The sequence below is a fragment of the Epinephelus moara genome, chromosome 10, assembly GCF_006386435.1.
Source record: "Epinephelus moara isolate mb chromosome 10, YSFRI_EMoa_1.0, whole genome shotgun sequence".
Lineage (NCBI taxonomy): Eukaryota > Metazoa > Chordata > Actinopteri > Perciformes > Serranidae > Epinephelus > Epinephelus moara.
The window spans coordinates 31,092,100-31,105,406 of record NC_065515.1 but is presented as its reverse complement, the minus strand read 5'-3'; the positions used below and the strand labels follow the sequence as shown (position 1 = coordinate 31,105,406).

The 13,307-nt window shown below is 40.3% G+C and overlaps 1 protein-coding gene across 5 annotated transcripts in view; it reads right to left on the bottom strand.

Moving 5' to 3' along the window:
• Positions 1–13,307, bottom strand: part of csnk1g2b (casein kinase 1, gamma 2b) — a 41,135-nt gene that overhangs the window by 23,148 nt on the left and 4,680 nt on the right. The gene's annotated exons all lie outside the window — the stretch shown is intronic.

The window sequence follows — 13,307 nt, the reverse complement described above, 5'->3', positions numbered from 1 at the left end:
AGTTAACCCTGCAGGGGAAAGTATCTATATGGGGAAAACATAGCATTGTGTATTTAAAAAAAGAGTTTGTGAGTGACAACTTTGCATGCACATTGACATGATCACCTCAGCCTGCAATTAACTTAAATACAATGTTGTCCTTATATCAACGCCTAATATAACTTAAATTAAGTCTCAGGTCAGACTTGTGGGATGTGAGAGGATAAAGAGCATTTCCAGCTGGTGAACAGCAGGCTTTTGTGATGACAAGGCTGATAATCAACCCACTTGGACATATTGTTCATTATATCGCTAGCTCCAGCTTTACAACCTAAAATGTAATCTGATTAACCCCACTCTTATGATGACAAGGGCATTATAGACAAACGTGAGGAGGATAGAACAAACACACACCCAACTTAATTCCTTTCCTTAATCTTCAATAGCTGTGTCACAGTCTGTGCTAAAGCCCTTGGCCACAATAGCAGTACGCAGTCCCCTTTTCACACACTGCCAACCAATACTGGCTTTACCTGGGTCCAAAGATGAACTGTATGCTGTTTGTTAAGTGATAAAATAAGCTCTGATATGCCAAGCAATATGAAACAGCCATAAATAAGATGGTTGGTGGTGTTTACTGTGGGGCAATTAGTTCTTAAAGACAGAAAATAAACATGGAGAGTGAAGCTTGCTCTTTGTGTTTTAACCTTAATGCTCTACATACACATTTACAAAAATGCCAAAACTTTTATTTAGCCTAGCAGCTTCTCAAGAAGTGCCTGAAGTGAGATTTTATCTAAAAAAATGTGCATCTAATTCTAAAGCACTTCTATTTTAAATTATATAAACTAAAAGCTGAAAGCTGTTAAGCTCCCACATTCACTCCATTAGGCCTTTATTAAATCAGGAGCATTTTCTCTTCTTGTGCCCTACTAGCACGTAGGAGTACACACCAAGTATGAGCCCTGTTCAGCACAATAAGGGACTTTCCATCATTTTGTGATGGCCATTCTCAGTCCTATGGGATGTGTTCTCTGGTTTCACTTTAAGGTTCAATCAAAAGATCGTTTTGTGGTTTATTTATTAGCCAACTTTGCTTCATTAAGTGCAAAAACATCCTCCACATAGACTGCTTGTTTATTAATTGTACTATTGGTGGAAAAAAATTAAAGGGTTTCCTCAGATACTTATCAATAGGTTTCAATTTCAATTTTATTTATAAAGCCCAATACCACAAATCACCATTTGCCTCACAGGGCTTTACAGCATACGACATCCCTCTGTCCTTAGGACCCTCACAGCGGATAAGGAAAAACTCCCCAAAACAAAAACCCTTTAACGGGGGAATATTGTTGTTGAGATTTCCATTCCAACACATCTGTGTTTTAAGTAGGTGGGTCTGTGTCAGTCAAAAACATGATTGGCTAACGTGAATAACCAGTTTTGTATGAGCGCTTGTCCTTTGAGGGAGGGAGCTGCATTTGCAGGCAGGGAACATGCAAAGGATAGATGTGATTAAACCCTGAATTAAACATCGAAGATTTTCACTGCAGGGAGCCTTGACAATATGGCTTCATCCAAAATGTATCCTTGTGACCAACAATAGCTTTACTGCCCCAAACTAAATGCATCTTTAGTGTCCCAACATACTTTATCTATTATTCTCAGTTTATTTGCAATAATGTGTTAATCTACTATTATTCTACTATCGTAACACTTCACAATATATACATTTTAATGTCAATGCAGTGGTAAGTATTTACTGAGAATTCACTATCAGTGAGGCTTAATTACATTATCAAAAGCAAAAAAATTTCAGTACTTTTTAGTCAAGCAGTCACTTTAAGACACTTTGATAAAAGGGAAACAATAAATGATAAAAGCCAGTACATCATACAACAAAGCAATGTAGGGTTAGATGCTCTGTACAATAACAAACATCTGGCAAACACTGCAGGAACTATGCAGTTTACCAGCTTGGTTTTGGTTTGCAAGCACAAAGAAAAAGCAGCCAAACACAGATGACGAGGTTAGCTAAGGAGGTGCATGAGCTTATAATAATTTGACCAAAAACCTCAAACATGTAATAAAGATGATTGATGTTTTTCAACACTTGAAGAAAGAACAGACGCCTTCTCCTGTTCCCATATGATGCCAACATGAAAAATACGGAGAATTTCAAAACGTCCCATACAAAAACTGCGGATAATCTCAGAGACTACATATTTCAGCATCCTGCTCCAAAATGATGCCAACAAGAAAAAGTGCTGGAGAAGTAAGCAGCCACTGTGCATACCGGGGGCTAGAAATTGAGAGTGGAAGACAGGAGGCATGAATACAGAGGAGTGAAGGCCTGTGGGAGGAAACACGTGACTAGTCTGGGAGGCGGAGCGGGGAACTGCTGTAGCGTCATCCACCTCCCACATGAACATGGACAACAAGCACGTCTCGCACAAGTCAGGCCATGCCAGCGAGGAGAGGGAAAGAAAATATAAAATATATAAATAATGAATCAAAACAGATGGCACCAAACCACAGGACCCTTTAAAACAGCTTACAATAGGAAACAGAGGCTTATGGCAGCTTTACGTACTTAAGAGTCATCTCTATTCCCAGCAGATGGGCTAAGCTATGGCTGTGTAAATGACCAGGGCCAAGCTGCAAATGTCTGATGTAACATCTCTGCATATGACGAGGATTTTTCACAACTCCTGCCCATATCAAATAATCTTTGATCTGCTCCCTGTGTTGACATGCACCCCGGACATGGCAGGGCTGCACACGCAGATAAACAAAAAGGGCATGTGTTAGGGGTATTTTTCCCCAAGCATAAATCCAAAAATTAAAGTCAGCTACATCCATTACCTCATCATCCTATTATCATAAAAACCTCTGCTGCCTTCTACATTGTGCGATGCATCATTTGCAGGGCAAAACAAAAGACAAAAGCCGTTTTCTGATGATTCAACAGTTCACCTTTAACTTCATCTTGTTGTAATATTTAACTGGACAGTAAATTTTGGTTACCCTGTGCAGTGTTGCGCAGAGGGCAGCTTTTACCAAGTGTGCTGGCCTGTGTCCAGGGCAGCTGGCCCACAGGGCAGAAGGGCCCTCTCCTGTCTGACCTGCTGCTGCAGTAACCTCTCCACCTCAGCTGTTACGCGCTGCAGCCGTGTGCCTTTCTGTATATCTGGGTTAAGTGTATCTGTATCTACCTTATGCAGTTTAGGGAATCAAATTAACCTTGATCAGGTAAGTGCATTGACACTAGCCACTAGGTCTGAGGTCTGAGACAGATAATTGATACAGAAATATCTCCTGTTGTACTCTTTTGTGACTGCCACGAAACTGTGACATATTCTCTTGCAATCATGCAGTCTAGGTGTCGCCTTAGTTTTTACCTATGGGACTGTTCTACCAGTTCATTTAGTATGTGATAAAAAGGCTCAGACTATCTTCCATTCTATTACATCTCAGCTGTCTATACTATTATGCTAAACTGAAGTTTGGACAACCTCAGTACTGCAACTAATCAGTCATTTAGATAAAATCCCTAGAGAAATTGTTGTAAAGTTGTTGAAAAGTTGTCCAGAACTGTAGTTTTCAGCATTTTTATCCCATACTCATGTTTGACTGTAAACAGATTACCTCACATGCAACAATGTAGGACCACAATAACCAATCACATACCACTATTTCTACAGCCAGCATCATTGCCTAGCCTCTCAGTTAAATTATGACAACCATTGCAGAGATGATGGACGTGATGGGCATATTAATAGTGGTAACTGACTTACACTAGCTGCTGCTCAAAGCTGAGAGCTTACAGATTTGCCGATATCAGAGCTACCAGCATACTGGCCTAGCAGGATCAACTCCTGTAATTGCAACAGCCCGGGAATGGGTGTGAGATGAAATGTTACATGCCATTTCAAGGATCCCTCTTAGAGTAAAACACTTGAAGCTTGTACAAATATATGATTATGTCATGACGGATTAGGTGGTGGTTTCTGTATTTTAACCTGTGGTAGCCTCTGCAGACTTGTGTGGATGGAACAAGCTATCAGCGCCACACACAAAGTCCTCTTCCTGGGATTAACCAACTCTGCATATGATGTCATCTGGGCTAAATCTGATCTCTGCTCCAACACAGCTGAGAAAGATCAGAATTGACCTCAGTGACTGAACGGAGTAATGACAAATGAAAGAGGGGAAAACAAAAACTATAACTGATAGATGTGATCAGAAAAAACATTAAAGGGTAGCAAACAATGGACATGCAACAAAGTTATATAGCCCTTTGTCCCATCTACAATTTTATGTCTAGTATATTCCCACATTAACATTTACACTAATTCAGTCAATCACTGTGATCATAATCATTAAGCTTGTAACTTACACGGATTTATTTTGCTGCTGTTTGAACTCCTGTCACAGGATGCTGACTTTTTTTTTTACTACCATCAGCAAAAGATGAAATTAAGGGGCAAGAAGTCGACCACTGTTTTGATAACGGATTAATAATTTGTTATGTTTATGTAAACAATTAAAATAAAAATACACTGGTTCCAGCTTTACAAATAAAAATATTTGCTGTTTTTTCCTTATCTTCTACAGTAATTGGAATAACCTTGTTTGTTAAACTGTTGGTTGGATAAACAAGCAATTTAAATTACTCATCTTGTTCTGATATTTTATAGACCAAAAAAAGAATGAACTGATCAAGAAAAAAATTGCAGACGACATATCAATAACACAAATAATTTAGGAGTTGCATCCCTGAAGCCACCTGTTTGATAAACCGCTGCATTTTATTATTACTATTGGTAATATACCCATATGCCAATATTCTAAAATTATTGATTTCACACATTTAGTTGTGAGGTCTTATTAGACATATGATGCTGTGTTGTAGTGAAATAGAAAAAGAGACCGCCCTTTGACCCCACGAACAATATCCCTCATTTTAAAACAGTATGGTACAGTAAAACAGACAGCTGCAATGATGTAATGTAACACATAAATAAACATCTGATCTCTGTTGTTTATCGTCTGTAAAGCCAGTCTGACATTCACCGTGTGCATATGTATGCCTATGTGTGCCATGTCCAGGGGAACAGACCCAGCATTATGCATAAGGCCCAGAATAGACCCTGACCTTTGCCTGACACCCAGTAAACCATTTCACAATATGCAACTGGCAATGTGACTCCCCTCATCTTAGACTGAGCAACTCAAATGTCAACATGGTGCATCTCTACTCAGCAGCCTTCATGGGGGTATTAATGATGATGCTTACTGCTAACTGCAAGGCTAAAACAAATGGAGAGGATTGAAGTGTAAGTGTGTGTGTGTGTGTGTGTGTGTGTGTGTTTCTCTATTCAAGTGGTCTTTATGATCAGAGGTGTCTATGGTTGGGAGGTGGTGTTAAGGAGCGAGTGGTGTCGGAGAGCAACAGCTGGCCGGTGTCCAGAACTTCTCCTGTTTCAGCTCAGATTTAACACACCCAGATGGAGCCATCAGCTGCCTCCCAGAACCCAGAGCGATAATCGGACACTGCTTGAAATCAGCCAGAATTAGACATCAATTGTAATATTTTTTGTTGATGACTGGATTGAGGTAACTGTGACTTCTGACCTAAGTTCACTTCATGTGAAGACTCAGAATTTGTCATGATTTAAACCAGATGATACATTTTTATTGTGCTGAAATTCTTCTACTTTGAAGGGGCCATGGGAGAGGCGTGGTGCAGATAAATGAATGGAGGTATAACATAGGGACAATTAATGGTGTATCATGTTATGTTACTGTCAACACTTAAGAGGGCTTCCATAGCAGTTCAAGTACAATGTATGGTATCATTAGCAAGCCTTGGGTGGACCTGAGAGAGCTGCCACGTGCTTCTCAAAATTATTGTGAATTTTTTTTTTTTTAAAAACTGCATTTCTTCACATTGTTTTTGATGTAAATTGACTTTTATAATGGAAATAGGTATTGACTTCGGAGACTGGAAAAGCCATTGTCAATTTAACATATCAGCATTCAATACTCCCCTGCATTTGTTTCCATGTCAACATTACAAATGAAAGCTATAGCAGCCTTCTTTAATGGGCCAGTGAAATCAACAGGTTTCAAACATGCTGTTAAAATTGGGCTGGCGAGGGAAAACACAGCACACAATGTTGCCAGTGATCTACACGGTCATGGGAAGTTCCACTCACGTGAACCCGAGAGGCAAGTCTTCTTTGTCATTTAATAGCGGAGCGAGGCGTGGTGTAAGTACAATGTATTGTATTGTGCACTTCCTCATTTGTTTAACTTTGAGCCTGTACCCAATATAAATGCTTTCTATTGGGTCCTGACATAGCCAAGGGTAATAACACAGTGCAGTCATTTAAAAGCAGGACAGAGTGTTATTTTTGTTGTTTGGGATCTCTACTCCAGTATAAAGTCTGTACAGCAAACATTATTGATTGTGTTTGAAATTAAACAGTGACCGAGGTTGGAGTGTAATGTTAAAGCATTAAAAAGGAGATGAAACACTGAACAATTATTGTGGTTCATTTGATTTTTAGGCAAGATATGACACTCTAATCAAACTTGATATCCACATAGATATACTGAAATACTAGCTTGTATTTCATGTTTTCACCAGCAGGGCACAGCCATCTTTCAACAAGCTAGCTGGTGACGTCATAAGCATAATTAGTCCCCTTTGTCTGCTTGTTTGCCAGTAGGAGCCGTTGAGCTAGGCTTGGGCAACTTAGTGCTGCAAAACATGTTTTGTCCTTCAATGGCTGTTTTGTTATCTGGCAATATGTTTTTCACAGTCAGAGTTAGAGATATTTTCAGTAGAGTAGTGCCCAAATGTACAGGGAGTAACTTCTCGGCTGTGGTGCCTGACTGGTGGGACAAACGTTGCATCGCATGTGTCCTGGTGCAGACATAGGATGCAGGTCCACCTTACTTGCTGTTTTGACAGAAGAATTGAAGTTTGGGATTACCTCTATGGATATATAAAAGTGGGAGAGGAGCCATTACGAAAGTGTCGAAGAGTAAACAGAGTAAAACTTTTAGTTTGTGATCTAAGAGAAAGCTAGCATCATCAATCAGCCTAAGTTGGTTTGTGGATATGACTGCTGGGTTAGGCTAACTACATTAGCTGCAAAAAAATGTTGACACTGAATGTGTCTTGTCTCGTCTAAAATCCACAGTCATATTGCTCAGTGTTTCATTCCCACTCTAGGGGTGTTAATATACAAATTTGAAGAGCACTGGATGACTTGTCGGCCTTCAGAAAAAAAAAAAAGGAAACAGGCTATATTCAGGCCTGAGAGATAATCATCAGCGAAGATACCAAATGTCTGCTGATACCTCCTGATCACAGACATCAGAAGTAATTAATTGCATTTTCAACCGAATTTTAATTGGTCCAAAATATGTTGCTCCCCAAAAATCAGGGTACTGTGCGTAATAAGGGCTACAGTTCCTACTGTTCATCTGATGTAGATGTAACACCCTCAGATAAAAGCTGAATTTCAGTATAATAATAGGGCTTGTTCACAGCACAAATGTTGACGTGTCGTAGCAGGAGAAGAAAGGGTGTAATTAATAACACAGATGGTGACTTTGTACCTTTTAAGTGTGTCAGTGAGCCTTACTAGACAGCCAGCATGCAAAATGGTAGGGCCACGGAACAGGTAAATGTACAGTATAGCAAACCCTTATTAACATTATCAATTATACCTGTAGTTTTCCTCCTATGACATGTCAAAATGTCTGCTATGAAAATGGACTATTTTTGATTTCAAATCTAATATGCCAAATTACAAAGTTAACACAACAAAAACAACATGTCACTGTCCTGTTCCTCATGGTCTGCAGTACACATCCTGCCAAATCCAGACCATGCAGCAGCATATTTTAATTTCTTACATGGCATAAAGCTGCTGTAATTCTAACCTCAAAACTTGCCATTTTGTCTTGCAAAGCAAACTCAAAAATAGACCTGAGGTCAATTTGGCTTTCAGCTCTTTGCAAATTACCATCATCTGATTCTGGTTTGGTTATTTTGGCTCTAGTTTACCACTTCAATTATGATGCTAAGAAAGTTAAGACAGGACAGTGCAGTGTAAATTCAAGGCAGTCACATCATAATCACCAGAAAGAGAATGTGAGAAACTGGTGAACTATTGCTTTAGCCTTGAACACTACATATAATTTAGCAAACACAACAAGTGTCAGTGTAACGCCTTAAACTCTTAAATGGAAAATGTGATGTGCTTTGCATGAATCAGGATGAACACTTACAGGTTCTATCACACAGCACTCTCTGCTCCACAGGCACACACCCTTGCCCATATTGAAACTTTTTTCTGTCCAGTCACAATACGCACTTGGGTATTCCTACATAAAACAATGTTTTTGTTGCTTTGTTGTCAGCAACATTCAAATTTTCCTGTGCAGGTTTTATGACTGACTCTAACCCATCCTTAGAGCAACAATGTGTCTGTGTGAATGTACTGCGTTGCTGCTGGCCACTGATTCATTAGAGGATTAGCTAGTTGACTGAAGGTAGGCTTTTACATGCTGTTGACATCCAAGGATTTATTCATTTAGCCTGCCCAGCATGCTCTCTGGAGAGCCCGAGCAGGGTAGGGAAGAACTTAAATCGTCAAAATGTCACTTTAATTCCAGCCAAACATGCTGATAGAGCTTTTGTGCCTTCACAGTTCTTTGACAACTGCCTCATGGCGAGCTGGTGTAAGCTGCTGAGCTAGACTGCAACAAGAGTTGCTTATCATGCTTCAGTGAGAGGCAGACAGGAGAGTTTAGTACAGAACCTCACATTTCCTTCAGAGTATCACGACTGACCAGAACTGTGAGTGGCTTCACTCTCATACACCACCTTACTCCTGTGCCTCTGCATCAGTGACTCAGCCAAAGAAAACAAAACCCTGCCAGAGGCTTTCCACCCTTTCCCATACATACAGTGCAGCTACATACAGCACAACTACATGCCACACAGTTAATAGATGCTCTTAAGAGGCAATATATAACATTTATGAAATACTTAAAGAATCATTAATCTTTTTTTGGCCACTTGGGAGCAGAACTCCACAACAAGCTGAGCATCACAAACACATTTGACAACATTGCTTCAAAACGCTGTTATGGCTAACATGTTGGCAAACATATTTGCAAATCTACACATCTAGCAGAAATGGAGCAACATTAGCATTCATTTGGAGTCGGACATCTGGCAACCTGACAAACATACTGTAAGCCAAATATTCGCTCTCCCTATAGCTCTGTTTTGGTCTTCTTTACCAAGACAGTGAGTTTGTCATGGCTGTTTTTAAACAACTGCCTGCTGTGGCTGGAAATGACACCGATGAGAGCAGTGAGACTGAATCAAACAGTAAATCTGCAGCCTGGAAAACCAAGACAATGAGCTGAAAGATGCTAAAACAAATAGTAGAGCTGAGGGTAATTGCAGAGTCAAGTAATGACTGTCTGCGTGTTAGTCAATATGAGTGACAACTCCCTTGTTACACACTGTCATTTGACCTGATGTTCATATAAAAATATTAAAATAATTAGTCTAGTATCTTTCCGAATGCCAAAATGACTGAATGGTGTTTCTTTATCTAGGTAAACATCTTTGCTAAAATAAAAATGGCACAGACAGGAATAGAGCACATTTACCAGTCAGACAACAGACAAATGTTAAATTACGTGACTTGGCCAAGTCCTGGAATAGCATTAATTAGCTTCGGCTGAAAAGTCCACTGGCAACACTTGTCATTTCAGTCGGAGCCATCAAGTTCACCAGCTAAAATTAAGAAGTCTGAGACAGCCACTGTATTTTTTTAGTGGCAAAGGGCAATTTCATTCTTCACATCTGAAATCCATCTGTGCTTTAAACAAGCCTTGTCAACATAAGTAGGGTAAAACACTGCTGTCTATGTACATGGCTGGCACACAATACACAGTAGGTCTCTGTGTTTACTGTGTTTGTCTCCCTATATGGTCGCTCCAATATCAGCCCCCTCGCCCTGAGCTATGGGAGGCGCTGTGCCATACAATAAGTCCCAACACTATAACATTCACTTATTACACAGCTCCCATGTTCAGCAGATATTACAGCCACTTGTCATTGTCAGAAGTGTTTGTCGCCACAAAGAGGCCTCCAATTGGTTTATTACTTATTATTACTGATATCACCAGCTTTGCAGGCGGCATGTCTCACAGGCACCTCCTAACTGTCAATGAATGACAGGCTAAGTAAAAAGGGGGCTATAAAAATTGAAGCTGTAAAGTTTGTGACTCCACCTGTTTGCAGAGAGGACTGGTGGAAATGTCAGTAAAAGCTGATTCCAATGGATTTCTGAGCCCAGAGAATGGATTAAACGGGTGTGTGCAAGTGTCCTGCACCCAAGACTAACACAATGATGGGGTTAACAGGAGGCTGATGACCTTGATAAGAAAGTACTGTGAAGATAGTGGCAGAATGTAAGACAGAAAGAGAGAGAGCGCACTAGACCAAGGTAGGAAAAGTGTTCAAATAAAAACAGTGCAACACAGTGATGTGGAAAAACATTTCAGGGAAAAAGAGGATTAGATGGTCATTTTCTCAGTGGACAGTTATGTCACCATGTTAGGGGAGTGCACTGATGGTGATGATGGTGTCCCTTTACTCTTTTACTGAGCCTGATGGGTGCTAGTTTCTCCAGTAAACCTTGACAGAAAGCAGACATTAAATGCTGCTGTTTCTTTAAGACACTGGGATCTCCCCCTGGGAGTAAAGCCTGCAGTGTACTTACAGCAGTGGCTATATGGTCCTGCCTCCATCACACAGGCGTTTGTCAGTGTGAGAAAGCATCCAGCTGAAGCAAAGACTGAACCACTGTGTGTCGACAAGGCCTGCTAACAAAGACGACCTTTCAGCACTCAGCAGTTTCCCCCTTCTCTCTTGCTTTTTGCAGCAACATTCACAGCAGTTTCAGATCCACTGACAGAGGATCTTGTGCACTGGCCTGCCATACATCTCTATCTCTGCCATCACGTGGCGGAGCAGGGTGACACTGGCATTCACCTTTGTACCAGGTGCAGGCAGGCACCACCCACATGCTCCACTCTGCAAGTTGGTACACTCAGCACATAAAGGCACCAGCTCAACACTGAGTAATCACTATGTGCCGTCCTGCAGAGGCTGGCATCTACAATTCATTACGTTGCAACAAAAGGAGAGAGATTAAACGAGTTTAAATCAGCAAGTTAACAAATCACACTTTGCTATCTAAACAAAGTTTCCTTATTGGCTTCCTGGTAGATCAACAACACCATCATCATTGAACCGGTCACAAAGTAGTAATTGACATACTTTAATCCTTAGAGGTTCACTAAGACCAACAGTTGATCATTTAGAAAATCTATTTGATTTTAATGGCATGGGTAATCTTGAAAGGAGTGTAGTGTACATTAAAGTCTGTATTAGAGCTGGAATGATTAATTGTCGGTCAACAGAAAATATATAGCCAACTATTATGATAATCTATTAATGTTTAAGTCATGTATCAAACAAAAAGGTCACACAACAGTTTCTAAAATGTAAGCAGTTGCTGTTTTTCTCCTTTTATACACTTAAAACTTAAATATGTTTGGGTTTTGGACTGTTTTTGGACATTTCTCACTATTCTGACATTCAAAGACTAAATGATTAGTTAATTAAAAGAAATGATAATTGACCGATTAGCTGCAGGCAGCCCTAATATACTACTACCTTTAACAGAAAATAAGATTTGTACAGTTAAGTATTTTCTCTTATACTCATCCAATAAAAATTAGATTTTATTAAACTGTGCAACATACCTCCTAGTCGTATACATTGGCAACAATTACGTAAGATTTTATCTATAAGTGAGCAGTTACCACTGAAGTGACTGACAGACAATGGAGGAGACACTACTCATGTCAAGCATGTGTTAGCAGGTGCTCATAGATAACAGGGCTGTTATTTGTGTTAGCCCATAAGGAAGAGCTCAGTAACAGCCTCTGACAAGACACAAGCCCTTACTGGACGGGCAGTGACATTCACTGGGTTACCCCAGGGAGCTGTGAGATCAGGGACAGACAGAAACATGTGGACAGACAACTGTGCTAGAGTCTGGGTTAACCCGAGAACCGACGAGGGAGAAGCCCTCTCCATGTCAAGCATAATAACGCCAGAGCACAGGCTGAAAACTACTTTAACAATAAGATCCAATTTTGTCTAGTTCATGTTGGAAATATAAGCCTAAAACAGATAGCGATTGTGAACATAAAAGGAAGCAATTAGAGTTGTTGTAGCGCTGAAAATACAATTAACACCAAGACAACATGAATCACCGTCTGAAATAAGTTCTCAAGAGAAAATCCTAAATGAACCCGTGTCCTCACAATCAGGTTCTACTATTAGGTGGGCCTTGTTGTGCATGTTAACACCATTAGCACACTTCCTCTCACTATTATATATTCAGATAAACGCTGGGTCCAGTGGGCCACAAGATCCATGGAGCAGTGTTATGGCTCTAATGCCAGATCCAGATATAGCTGGACACCATGGGGATAAAAATACCCAAACAGATGGGAGGGTTCACAGGCAAGGGGGGAGAGGCAGCCAGCACAACTAGAGATTTCAGAGCAGAGGAGAACTGCAATTACAGCTGTTTGCTAACCTCTGCCTTCTATGTGGTTAGCAAAGCCTTCAGTGGATGCCCGTTCAGAGATAATGACCTCGCTGGGAGATACGATGTGGTGGAGATGACGCCAAGCCCACCCATCAGCTCCAGTATGACTGCTTAACTGGAGTTTGAGTTAGGTCTTGTTTACATTAAGCCATTGTCAGAGAGAAATAAAATATGTCTGCCAGTGATCAAAGCACTGCAAGTGGTAACACATTTATAGCACACAAAAAAAAAAAGATGTGAAGAGCAATGTGCAGAGGAAATGGTTGAGCAGTCACTGGCTGGCCTAGAATCTAACAATCAGAAAACAAACAGGCCTTGACATTTCATGTGGTTTCTCACAGCCTGTCTAAATGCTACTAAACCAGTGGCTTTGAAAAAAAGGGTTCATGCTGACACAAAACAAAAAGACACAGTAAATTATTGATTGCTCATAGGGCCTAGTGTGAGCTTATTAGAGGGAAAGCTTCCACAGGGATTGACATTAACTCCACTGACTGAGGAAAATGTGGGATATAGGAAGTCTGAAATTTTAGCTTTTATAAAGAATTCTGTTTACATAATACAAACATTAAATACATGAATGTCACTGCAGAGGAC